An 11,695-nucleotide genomic window follows, 5' to 3' on the forward strand; every position below is an offset into this window, starting at 1 on the left:
TCACAGCAAAGGACAAAACAGTTTTCCTGAACTCCTCCTAGAAGGTACTGAGCTAAGGGGTTTGGGGAGGCTAAGACTAAACAAACAAACAAACAACAACACAAAATTAAAAATCTACATAAGCTGGAGACACCAGCACAACCGATTACAGTGTCTCCTCACGTGCCTGGGTTTTCGGCTGGGTTAAAAGCAAACAGGGTTACAAGCCTCCAGCAAACTCAGCCTGCTGCTTCCTCACCTCCTCACAGCTTCGGTTCAGACACAAGTGTTACTCAAACAGCTCACATTCCTATGGGTAGGGTGGAAACCTTGGCTGCTTTATAGTTTGTGGGCAAAGCAGATTGTAACTCGTTGTTCATCCTGCTCTTCGGGGAGGTCTTCTCCGTGGGCTTTCTCACAAATTGGAAAGGGGAACAAAGCCAGTGACAGAAGTCTTAAAGCAGCCAGGTCTCACTCCCAGGCTGCGAGGCTTACTTCTCTGAATCTCTTCCTTGGAAAGCTTCTTGCCTTTACTAAGGACTAACTGGAAATCCTGTAGTTCAAGCGGGGAGCTTAACCTGAGCCCACTTGAGGCTGCTACAGGCTACAGACACTTGCCCGTGCCAGAAACAAGTGAAGATGCTCTTTCTCACCAGAAGCAAGTCAGACAGTAGCCTGGCAGGTAGCCTGCAAGGGTCTTGCTGAGCCAACCCTCTTGCTGTAGCAAGGATGCTCTCCTCTGCATCCTCCACTCAGGCCAAGGTTTTGGCAACAGGATCAGCTGAGCCCAGGATCTCCAAACAACTCAGCATTTAGCAGCCACCTTAGACCTTGCAGTGCTTCCACATGTCCCAGGGAGACAGGTCATTGCCACTTTGGTGCTCAGTCACCCCTCCAGGCAGTGTGAGCCACTGTAGGTGCTCAGCCTGGAGGGAGTGTGGAAGAAACCCAAAACACCTGGTGCAAGCTGGTCTCCCATCCTCATCTGACCCCCAGTTCACACCCCACATGCCAGCAGACACAGAGCCATGGGAAAAATCAGTCCGGGGCAGAAGTGATGTGCAGGGCAGGTTTGTGAGAGGCAGGGAATCATCTGAGGAACTAGAACAAGAGACTGAGCTGTTTTCTCCTTACTGCGCCTTCATCCTGAGGACTTGCTCCCTTTTCCCTCAGTGCTCAGAAACTCACACAGAAGGTTTGGACTTTCCCCTTAAATGAACACTACCATTGAGACTTCTCTCAGAGAATTTCCCCAAATGGCCCAAACCCATGCTACTGCTGGAGAGGCTGCTGAGGCTGGCCTGGCAAATACACCGAGTACTGATGCAGCACTGAGCTTGGAAAGGAGAGAGAAGAACTGTCTGCTTTTAGGGGAAAAACAAAAAACAAGAATCTCTCCGATATTCCTGTGTTCCCTCCAAAAAAAAACCCTCATGTGGAAAACACTCAACACACACACACCTCCAGCGCACCCCTGCCCTTGCAGTAGCTCTTGTGCGCTAAAGGATACCCCATTTTATTTTGTACAAGCCAAAAGAGCCTTTCCAGGCAGCAGGACAGTGACAAGACGACCCACAGAGCTGGCACACAACAGCCAGCCCAGCGGGGTCCCAGCATCCAGCAGGGATGCCAGGCAGGAACAGCAGCCTCCCTACATGTTCAAAAGGTCCTTCCCAATTAGGTACAGGCCTGATGACAAGGGAGTTTGGGCCACATTTCTAGAGGTTTTGAGAAGCCTGTCTCCTCTTACCTCTGCTTGGGGGAACGTAACCCTCAGTACCTCTTCTTTCTCCCCAGGCTCAGAGCAGGTGCTCATGCATCTCTCTGATACACTGGGTGCTCAAAGCTCCCCTCTTCAGCCTCAGGGATGAGCTTTATGGATGTCTACAGCCTTCAGTGCTGGGTACAGTTCAGTGCTTCAGGTCTGGATGGACCTGCAGCTGCCTCAGAACCAGGGTGCAAAGGCAACCCCACTGCGAGACAGAGGGAAGGTGCAGGAGAAGCATTGCACAAAGCTGTAAGAAAGAGCAGGTGAGAAAAACAGCCCACAAGAAGAGGTTTCACAGATTGCTGCTGAGCCAGACACTCACCGCTCTCCCCTGGCAGGGACTCACAGGCATGCTCCTAGCAGCCGCACCTTCTCACCAAAGCTTCAGATATGATGGCCACCCGGACCACAAGTTCCACAGTCCAAGGATGAGAAATCAAGGAGAGATGCAATAAATAAATCCTTCCTATCTCAAAAGACTATTAAGAAACCAAACATGTAAGTGACTTCAATAAAAAAACTGCAAACAAATCCCTAACCCCAAGAAGGGAGTGGTGTGCTTATATTTCAGAGGCACAGCTGAGAGCCCTACCCATGTCCTGAGCAGCTGAAAAGCATTTCATCCTTCACAGCAGCCCCTATCACTGCTGGGGAAATTTCACTGCCTTCAAGTGCATCCTCGCTGGGAGAAAACACAGCTTCATCAATATTTGATACTGTGGGTGATGGTCTGCAGCTGAAGCTTGCTGCTGCCATAGTCCTTCCTCATACAAATTACTGCAAATGGCTGAGGGATGGACCAGCCAGCACGCAGGGCGAAAGGAAAAACCACCCAGGACTGCTGCCTGCTCCACGCTGCCTGGAGGGGGAAGCGACACAATGGAGAGATTACAATGAGCTTATAAATCAATGGGGGGAAAGCGGGGATTATAAACACCCGGACAATCGCTGAATACACAGGGAAGTGGACAGATAAGTAAAGGCAGAAGTTTTAGTAAATATGCATTTCAGGGGAAACACTGCCTCTTGCACCAGCAGAAGAAGGTTTATTTGCAGAACGGAGCCAGTCAGTTGACTGGTGCCCCACGGGCAGGACCAGCTGAGCATGTGCACCCACTGAGGAGACAGGATGGAGCCTGTGACCTGCACCCCAGCATCCTGGCCCCACAGCAACCCAGCAGGATTAGCGGCTGGCACACAGCACTATACCTAACCCTGCGGGAAGTATCGTGACAGGGAAGTAGCTCTGAGGACAAAACATGCGGCATCGCTGGCTGGCAGCTTTGCCTGAGCTCCTCACACTGCTGGGATCCTATTGTATGGCATTGGCCTTATTTCTCCCCTGTACCACCGATGTCTGCTCTTTCCACAACCCTGCACCCTGGCAGCAGTTCTTCTATCTCAGGGGCACCAGTGCTTCCCGGGAGGAATGGGAGGACACCATCCCCACTAGACCAGGGATTAGTCACAAGCCAAGGGCACCTCCTACAAGGAGCCCGTAAAAGTGCAACAGGAAGATGCACTTTGATGTGAAGTCCTGGGGAACTGACCTTGGGGGAAGTGTGGTGACAGACCACAAGGAAGCTTTGTCCTCAGTCCCTGAGTGGTCTTTGACCTGGCTGTCAGACAAGGCCGCTCCAGTGAGCACCCTGAGGGAGATGACTTTTGCTTGAAGTCCTTTAGGTCCAACCGTCTGGGACTGGGGTTCAGCAAAGCTGCCTGGTGTTACCTGGGGCCTGACACCACCTTTAAAGATGTGCGCATTCAGGGACACAACTAAGTAAAGCCAGAGTGGGGAGAGGGAACATCAAATACACCTGGTCCTGCCAGCCATGGTGCAGCCATCTTTTTGTAACTGTGCCCACTCCACAGTCCTCCCTTTGCCTTGTGCTGGATTAAAACCAAAGCAGCATCTAAAACGGTTGCCCCAAACCTCCCTCTCAGCTTCAGGCTGCATTTTCTGGGCCAGAAATGTCTGACAACATATTTCCTGAAGGATGCGTGGAAGTCTTCAAATCTGATGTGGCAGCCTTTCTTTCCTTTATTACAGGCAGTGCTTTCCTTAGGGGTGACCCCTGTATTTATGCCCTCAGCTAGAGAAAGATGCTATAGCACATGTGGGAACAGGCTCCAGCTCTGCAGAGGGACCAGGACAGACTCCAGCCGGCAACTGGTAGCATAGCCGGCATCTGACTCCGGCCTACTGCCTCCTAAATCCCTGACTCTTCAAAATCCCCCACCCCTCAAAATCCCCTTGCACAGCTGGTGAAAGAGCCAGACCAAATGTGGGGTGAAGTGCCTGGAGGCTGCAGGGAACAGGCAGCGGCACGAACTCAAGCACCCAGTGTCCGCAGAGGCGGCTCTGCAGTGTGCGAGAGGAGACCCCTTCCCCTGCAGCATTCTGCTTGCATAAGCAACGTTTATGCTATTAAATTCAGAAAAGCAATAACATCCCCAGCAATAGATGCCACTCACGATAGCTCAGGGAACAGATAAGAATCCCAGAGCTATGTTATTCCTGTTCAGAGCCTTGGTCACAGTGACCTCCATGGATACTTTAAAATCAAGCTGGTTTAACTCTGGTTCTTTATTTGTTTGTGTTACATCCACTTTTTAAAGAAACTTTCAAAGACCCTAAGCCCTGCAGTGTATCTACTGTTCACTAGCTTTCCTTTTTAATTGAATGAGGCAAAGACCAGTTAATTAAAAAAAGATCTCCATCTCCCAGCTGACATATTGCCCTTGGCCCAAGCGATAGTGCTCCCCACCCTGTGCGCAGAGCTATCAGGCACAACGTGGACTGAAATGGAAATGCAAGCAGTGAGTGTGGCTGACAGAGACTAGCAAGTGCCCCTTCGAGCTCGCTGAATTTGGAAGCTCCTACTGAAACAGGAAGGCAAAGTGCCAACCACAAAATGAACCTGGCAGAATGAGAACTCCCTCTTCTCCCTCCTCCCAGGAGATAAAAAACAGCCCTTTGAGGGGATGTGCTTGCACCATACAGGGATCCAGTAAAGAAGTGTCAAAGCCAAAGACTTTTTTTTTTTAAAGAAACAGACTCAGTTCATTTCCCATCAAACACCAAAGCCTGGGCACATTACTGCTTTGGGGTGCAGTGTGGTTCAGCAGTGCTCTTATGCTGCACCCCTGGGCCAGCCCCGGAGATGGGACCTATGTCCATGTATTGGCACTTCTTCCAGCGAGGTCTCCATCGCAGGACAGGAGATGCAGCTCCAGACCCTAACCCTGCAACACTACCCTCTTCTTCAAGCTCCTTAAGTGTGCGTAGGAGATAAAACTTGCTTCTCCCAAAACAGGCTCCTTCCTTCCCACAGGGACCCTCTGATAGCAAGACCTATTTGGCACCCCCATGTCTCCTCCCAGATGGGACAAGTTCTGGTGAGCACAGCCAGGACCAGCCTGTCTCCTGGAAGGGGCAGTGACCAGAACAGGCAAAAGACAGGCAGGCTGGGCAGCCGGCAAGCAAGCATCCCAGCTGGCTAGAGAAAGAGGGGATGGGTGGTCCCATGGACCCCACAGCCCACACCAAAAAGCTCCACATCCCTGTCCCTACATCATTTCTAATGCAGAAGGGCTGCTTCTGAAGCAGCAGACACACACGGCTTCATTCAAAACCTCTCTGTGTAATTACAGATCCATGGTTTCTTCTGGGCTTCCACTTATTTAATCATCCTTTCTCATCTGCATTTAATACCCTAAGCTCTGTCAGAGGGCAAAAACACAGCCTTTACATCCAGAAGGACAAGAGTTCTCTGCAACAGCTGCTATATTTAACAAAAAATACACTGGGTTGTCATGGCAACCCTGGTTTCTAAAAATAGAAACGCCATATACAGCACAGTTGAGAGCACAGGCTGCGCTAACGGAAGCTGCTTTTATAGAGCACTGGGAAATGGAAGTAAACTTTCGTTCTTCGCGGGAACTGGTATCAAGCAAATCATGCAAAATCACAAAATCCTGTACTAATTAAAACCTTGATCCAGTGCAAAGGATCCCCATTTCCCTTGGCTCAAACATTGATCCGTACTCTCTAGTGCCTCGGCTCAAAAGTGTGCTTCAGTGGGAGAGGACTGAAGCAGGCTGCACCAGCCGAGCAGCAATGAAGCTGGCATGCCGGAGCTGGATGTGGCTGCTTTTCCTCCTGGCGCTGACATGCCGAGGCCCAGCATGACCAAGCCACCGTGCGCTGGGCATGGGGACAGGTTCTAGCCGCCCAGGAAATTGGGCAGGTTGTCGGGTCACCCCCAGCCAGCAGATCTGTTTGGATAAGGCTGGGTTTTGGTAAGCTCGGTGCTCACAGCTGGTGCTCAGAGGAGCATCTGGTCCCGCCTTGCTTGCTCTAAATGACTTACAGAGCGGGTATCAGAGCCATGCCCCGCATATACAGGTTTCCAAATGGCCTTTTCCCCCTCCGCTGAGAAAACCAGCACTTATGGGCATTAAATCAGGCTCCCCCATATTCCCTGAAATATGGACACCCCCCTCAGCACAGCATTGTTAGCAAAACATGCAATGAGCACCCTACAGCATGAGCCAGCTGAGCATCTTCTGAAATCTGATTAGCAAGGCTGAGCAGTCACAGCCTGCTTATGAACAGCAGTTGCTTCCTATTGCAGTCTAAGTCTCCAGTCATCTCACTAATTCTCCTTGACATTTCTTGCTCCAAGTGGAAGACGCACGCGTTGCCAGATTGCAAACCCCCAGTGTTGTTTCCAAGCCCCACTTCCCCGAATGGGAGGACCAGCTGCACGCTTGCTGCTTGCTGCATCCCACTTAAAACATCCCCTGGTTTAGCTCTCCCCATGCAGCACTGGCTTCTAGGAATCCTTGAGCGCTGTGGCTGAGTGCTGCGTGCTTTCTGGATGATGCACAGCTCTGCTTGACTTCTGCACCATTCTTTAAAGGAAGACATTGGATAGCGAGGAAAGGCCCTTGAAGAGGAAAATACTTCACGTTGTTGTAGCAGTGTGTGTGAGTGTTCATTTTTTTCCCCCTTAAGAAAAAACAGACTGCCAGACCTGATGGGATCCTAAGTCAATCCAATGCAGTATTTTCCCTATGTCATGGCTGATACCTGTAGCCTCTAAGAAAACGAAGAAATCCCAAGTTGTGCGTTTGTGGGATTACCTGCAGTGGTTTGCAGCCAGTACTTCCCCAACGCTTAGCGTGTGCTCTGCCTCAGTTTTCTGCTACTTTTGCATTTCATAAGTTCTTCCTGTTGACTGTAGTATTTGGAGTTTTCTCAGTACGTTTCAAAGCAGGATCTTGAAATGGACACATTTAGGCATCTGTATAGAAAAAGGGAGCTTAAGATACCTTGAGATCTCCATGGACAAATCTGCCTGTCTGGGGACCAGAGGCTCATATGTTCTGAAACCAATAAATAATTTTACTGCAGGCTGAAATAGCATTGAAGATGATGTCACTTGGTTTACAATCTGAGTTACACTATAGCCCAAACCTTACGCTGTTAGCTGCAGACACTCAAGGCAGCTCACGGTGCCTAGCAAGCATGCATCCACCAATGTCATGCTTTTACAAGTACAGATGTGGCTGTTGTTTCTGCAAGCATAGCTTATTATGCAGGGTTTAAGTGACTGAACCATGTCACGTGCACAGATGCAGCCTGAAGGTGAACCCCAGGGACAGTTAGCCCTTCCTAAGACCTGGTAGAACAAACCTGATGGACCTCAGACCTTCAGATCATCATCTTCAGACCTCATGGTTGAAGATCATTGCTTTCCCTGAGAAAATGCAACATGATTAAATGCTCATCAGGAGCACCACTTGCCTTGTTGGACAGCTAGCCAATGTCATGCCAAGCCCACAGGCCCTCTCTGTGGGCTTACACACCAATTCATCATGTAAAGCTAAACCCCTTCTCTCTGCACACTTCAGCACCAGACCTTGCCAAATGCATGAATCCACTTTCCCCACTGGGCATGCAGGGAGACTGAGGGGTGAATGCCAGCAGGCAACAGGGGCTCTCTTGACTCATTGCATCTCCCACCCACAGTGGACACATCAACATCAACCCCTTTGGCTCGTGGTGAGGGAGCACTTCTCCCCTCCATCAATTGTGCCTCTGCCTCTGGGCTTGCTAAATACGCTGGCATGACACAATCAATGCAACAACCCATTCTGTTACCTAAAACTGGACAAGATGAAAACGTTTATGTGAGTCATTAAACGGGTAAGTGCCCGGAGTGTGTTAGTGTGCAATAAATAACACTCTTCCCATACTACTCACCAAGCTGGGGTTGCAGACGTATCCAGCTCGCAGAGGCTGGCCCTGCCACAGGGCTGTGGCTGCCGGGAACCTGGCTTGGAGGGTGCTTCAGCAGGAAAGAGTGCGAGAGCATCGGCATGGGCTTGGCAGGGGGCCTCGCTCAAGGACTTCAGGTTTTGTTTGCTTCATCCCACTTCATCCTGACCCAGTTCCTGGCCAATCCCAACTTGCCGTGAGCTCACTGCAGAGGGTATATAAATAATGGATGTTTCTCCGACTCCCTCCACCACCTGTGCTGTCCGCTATAATTTCAGCTCAGCATCTTTCTGCAGCCTCCCTGGGTCTCTGGAAGCAGAGCACATTTGCCCTCCTGTATTTTCTCTCAGATCTGGCCCACATTCACACCTGCCCTGCAACCTTTCCTCCTACAGAGCCCAGTGTTCAGACGGATGGTCCTTCTTTAGCTTACAGCCACCGAAGGCCATACACTGATGGCTGTATCAGCAGCACAGCAGCCGCTCCTTGTTATTGACAAGGGCAGCAAATTCATGGCACTTACGGCGCACAAATAAATCCATAGCTTTGTGATCTGTGAAAGGAAGGGCTTTAATGGTGAATATTCTCCAAAACTGGCAAAATGGCAAAGGATGTGGATGAGACTTAGACCAAATGTTCATGTGGCGGCAGGTGGTCCAGCTCCTTGGGCTGGGCTTGGCTGCTAAGCACTGAGCTGGACCAAGAGGATAAAGTGAAGAATGCTTGCTGCTGGAGGCTGGTGCTTTTAGAGCAGGGCAGGGAGTTAAGTGCACAGATCCTGTTATTGCTAATGGTGTTTGTGTTTAGAGCTCCCCAGGCGTTGCTTTAGAAACTGCCATGCCCAGGCTGTTAACCCAGTCTCACCTGCTGTTTAGCTTTTGGTACTCAGATGCAAAATTGTATTGTGTTTGGATGCGCAGGGCATGTCGCGAAGTGCTTGCTGCAAGTGCTGCAATTTGCCTCCCGCGTTCCTGCCTTTCGGCTGCTGAAAATGAAAAGGAAGGTTGAGCGACAGCATCTCAGGAAGGGTGGGCAAGCAGGCAATGGCCCAAACTGCTCTCCTCACCCAAATCTCACTGACCTTATGGGAAAGGGGAACCAGTGGCGGTGCTCAGAGGCCTGATGAGTAGAAATGAGCCCCTAAAGGGACTTCAGCTTGACTCCCAGCCCTTCATTCCCACTCCAGTGAGTTCCTCTGGCAGCCCTCCCAAACAACTGCTCACAGCCAGTTCTCAGCGCTGGGCACAAATGGCACCCCACAGGGCAGCAGCAGCAGAAGTATCATGGACAAAGCTTAGTTGCTTAAGGTTCTTCAGTGTCCCACCTCATCAGTGGCCAGTACACAGATGAGCCATGCCTTTGTGTTGGAAGTAGAGGAAATTTCTTTTGCTGACTTCTGTTGAAGAGAAAAGCCCTGGTTCCTCTGATGCTGGGCACTGCAGTATCCCCTTCCGGGACCTTTCCCTCCTGGTGTCTTTATCAAAAAAGATGAACTAAATATTTCATGAGGGCACTCTGCCCTCCCCAGGAGGATTTCCATCACTCAGTGAGGCCAGACCACATGTGTATGTAACAGCAACTCTCTGGATGCTGCATGTACAGACTCACCCAAGCGATGCTCATAGTCAGGTGGGTGCTTTATCAAGGAAACACAGCTTCTGATGGCACTGTCCCAGCCTCAACCTGCTGACATCAACCACAGGTATGTAATAACAATCCTGCACAAGCCCACAAGGCTTCATCTACCCAGACTGATAAAGCATTTGGCCAACACATGGACTGTGTGGCAGTTGTGCTCTGAGAGTCAATGCAAGAGACATAATGAAAAGTGCTCAAGATTTACAGGCATGAGACAGAATAAACACAATAAGCTGCTTAATTTTGATGTGAATCTGGCCGAATTTGCATCATATGCCTAGCTGGGACCCCTGGAAGAAACTTTGTTGCCAGCACATTCAAAGGGACCAAGGAGATGCATCCCAGCAGGGCCAGGGCACCAGCACACCCAGGCAATGCCTCCAGACAGGCGGCTGACACAACTAATCCCAGAAAGCTGCATCCCAGGATGTCCACGCATCACAATTCCTCACCTTCCTCCAGATTTCATGCCACTGAGCTGGCTCAGGTCTGTGCCTTATCCTTGCAGACCTCCCTGATGCTACAGCATGTGTCCCTCCGCTCCCACGGGCTGGATGTGGTGTGCGCAGCCCTCTCCCTTCTCAGTCCCATGGCAATGAACCAAACCAATGGCTCGGCCTCGGTCCGGGATTTCTCACGGAGCAATGAGTGGTGGCTCACCAGCACCGGCTCACCTGTGCAGCATCGCCCGAGACACCCCGGCTCCCTCGTCCTGCTGCTAGCTAACTGAAAGCAGCTGAGCTCTGCCTGCTTCCCCTCCAGCATGACTCGCTGCATCCCCTCCAGTGCGGCTCCATATGCCACCAGCAGCAGAAGCAGGAAGCAAATTTTCACTGCCCTCCTGGGGGTCTGTGCAGTGTGGGTGTCGAAGGAGAGCAATTGTAAATCAGAGCCATCTCCTGTTGCTTTGGCCACCCCCACTTTCTTCTTTTTGGCTCCTAGTCTCCGGCTTTCGGAAACTCAGTGTGCCCATATCCCCCACATGCATCAGCGCTACAAAGCCCCTGTAGGAGACTCGGGGACAGTCACAGGCAGCACAGCCTGTGTACTTGTAATAAATCCGACCTGCTCTATACTTGCCAACATACCCTGTGTGATGAACATGCCCACTTCTGGCAGGCAAAAACTGAGAAAAATCACAGCAAGGACTTGTGTTTCATTAGGAGTCTGTGCAGAACCCACATTACAAGCCAAAGGACACTCAGGTACGTCCAGCCTGCTGGAAATTATACAACCCCTTCAATGACAGGTGTATCTGCAGAGATCCCCAGGATACTCAACAGAACTGCTCTCTTGAAGGAGGGTCCACTCAGAGATGCAGCACCTTCTGGTACAAATTTGGCCAGGTTTCTTATTTCCAGGAGTTTCAGCTCAAGAAAGAACATGATTCATTATCAAGTCTTCTCATTGGCAGGCATGCCCTCTAAAATAAGAGCAGATGTTTGCTTCTCCTTGTCCCAATCTGCATTGTGTGCATTTATATTTCTAAGATGTTTTTTCTTCAGGAGACCTTAACACTTTCTGGGTCAGAAGCAAGCAAGAGACACCATGAACCAAAACTCATTATGTCAAGGGCTTTTTAAGCATCTCAGTGCACATCTCCAGTGTGTAAGTAATGTGAGAGAATTTCATGAGCTACGGGAGATCAATAAATCATTGAAACAATGACCAGCTACAGCAAATCCTCTTCAGAGCACCTGGCAAACACAGCTCAGCCCACAAAAGAGGCATTGCAGCTTTGGTGTCACACATCAGGTGAATAGCAACCACGTGCCAGTTCAGCCGCCAAGGACAGAAGAATCACACCAGCCCGAAAATTCAGGTTTTGGAGTCCAGCAGGCTGTAAGGTAGGACCTGCGAAGCTGTAGTGTGGCTTCCCCATTTCCCTCTGTGCCTGGGCTCCCTTGCCAGGTTATTTCCCATCTAGATCTGCAGCCACATGGCTCCCCTGCTGTCCCAAATGCAATCACAGGGGACAGCACCCTGCATGAGAAACTCCAGAGGGGTCCAGTGGGATGGGAAGC

The 11,695-nt window shown here is 50.5% G+C and overlaps 1 long non-coding RNA gene across 1 annotated transcript; it reads right to left on the minus strand.

Annotated features, from left to right (window-relative positions):
• Window positions 1-5,306: 5,306 nt before the first annotated feature.
• On the minus strand, window positions 5,307-9,748 carry LOC119152595. The gene is made up of 4 exons (XR_005105815.1): window positions 9,115-9,748; window positions 8,898-9,018; window positions 8,019-8,238; window positions 5,307-7,056 (listed from the first exon to the last, which is right to left on the minus strand). It is a non-coding gene; the product is annotated as an uncharacterized LOC119152595 (long non-coding RNA).
• Window positions 9,749-11,695: the final 1,947 nt, after the last annotated feature.

Source organism: Falco rusticolus, chromosome 8 (genome assembly GCF_015220075.1).
Source record: "Falco rusticolus isolate bFalRus1 chromosome 8, bFalRus1.pri, whole genome shotgun sequence".
Lineage (NCBI taxonomy): Eukaryota > Metazoa > Chordata > Aves > Falconiformes > Falconidae > Falco > Falco rusticolus.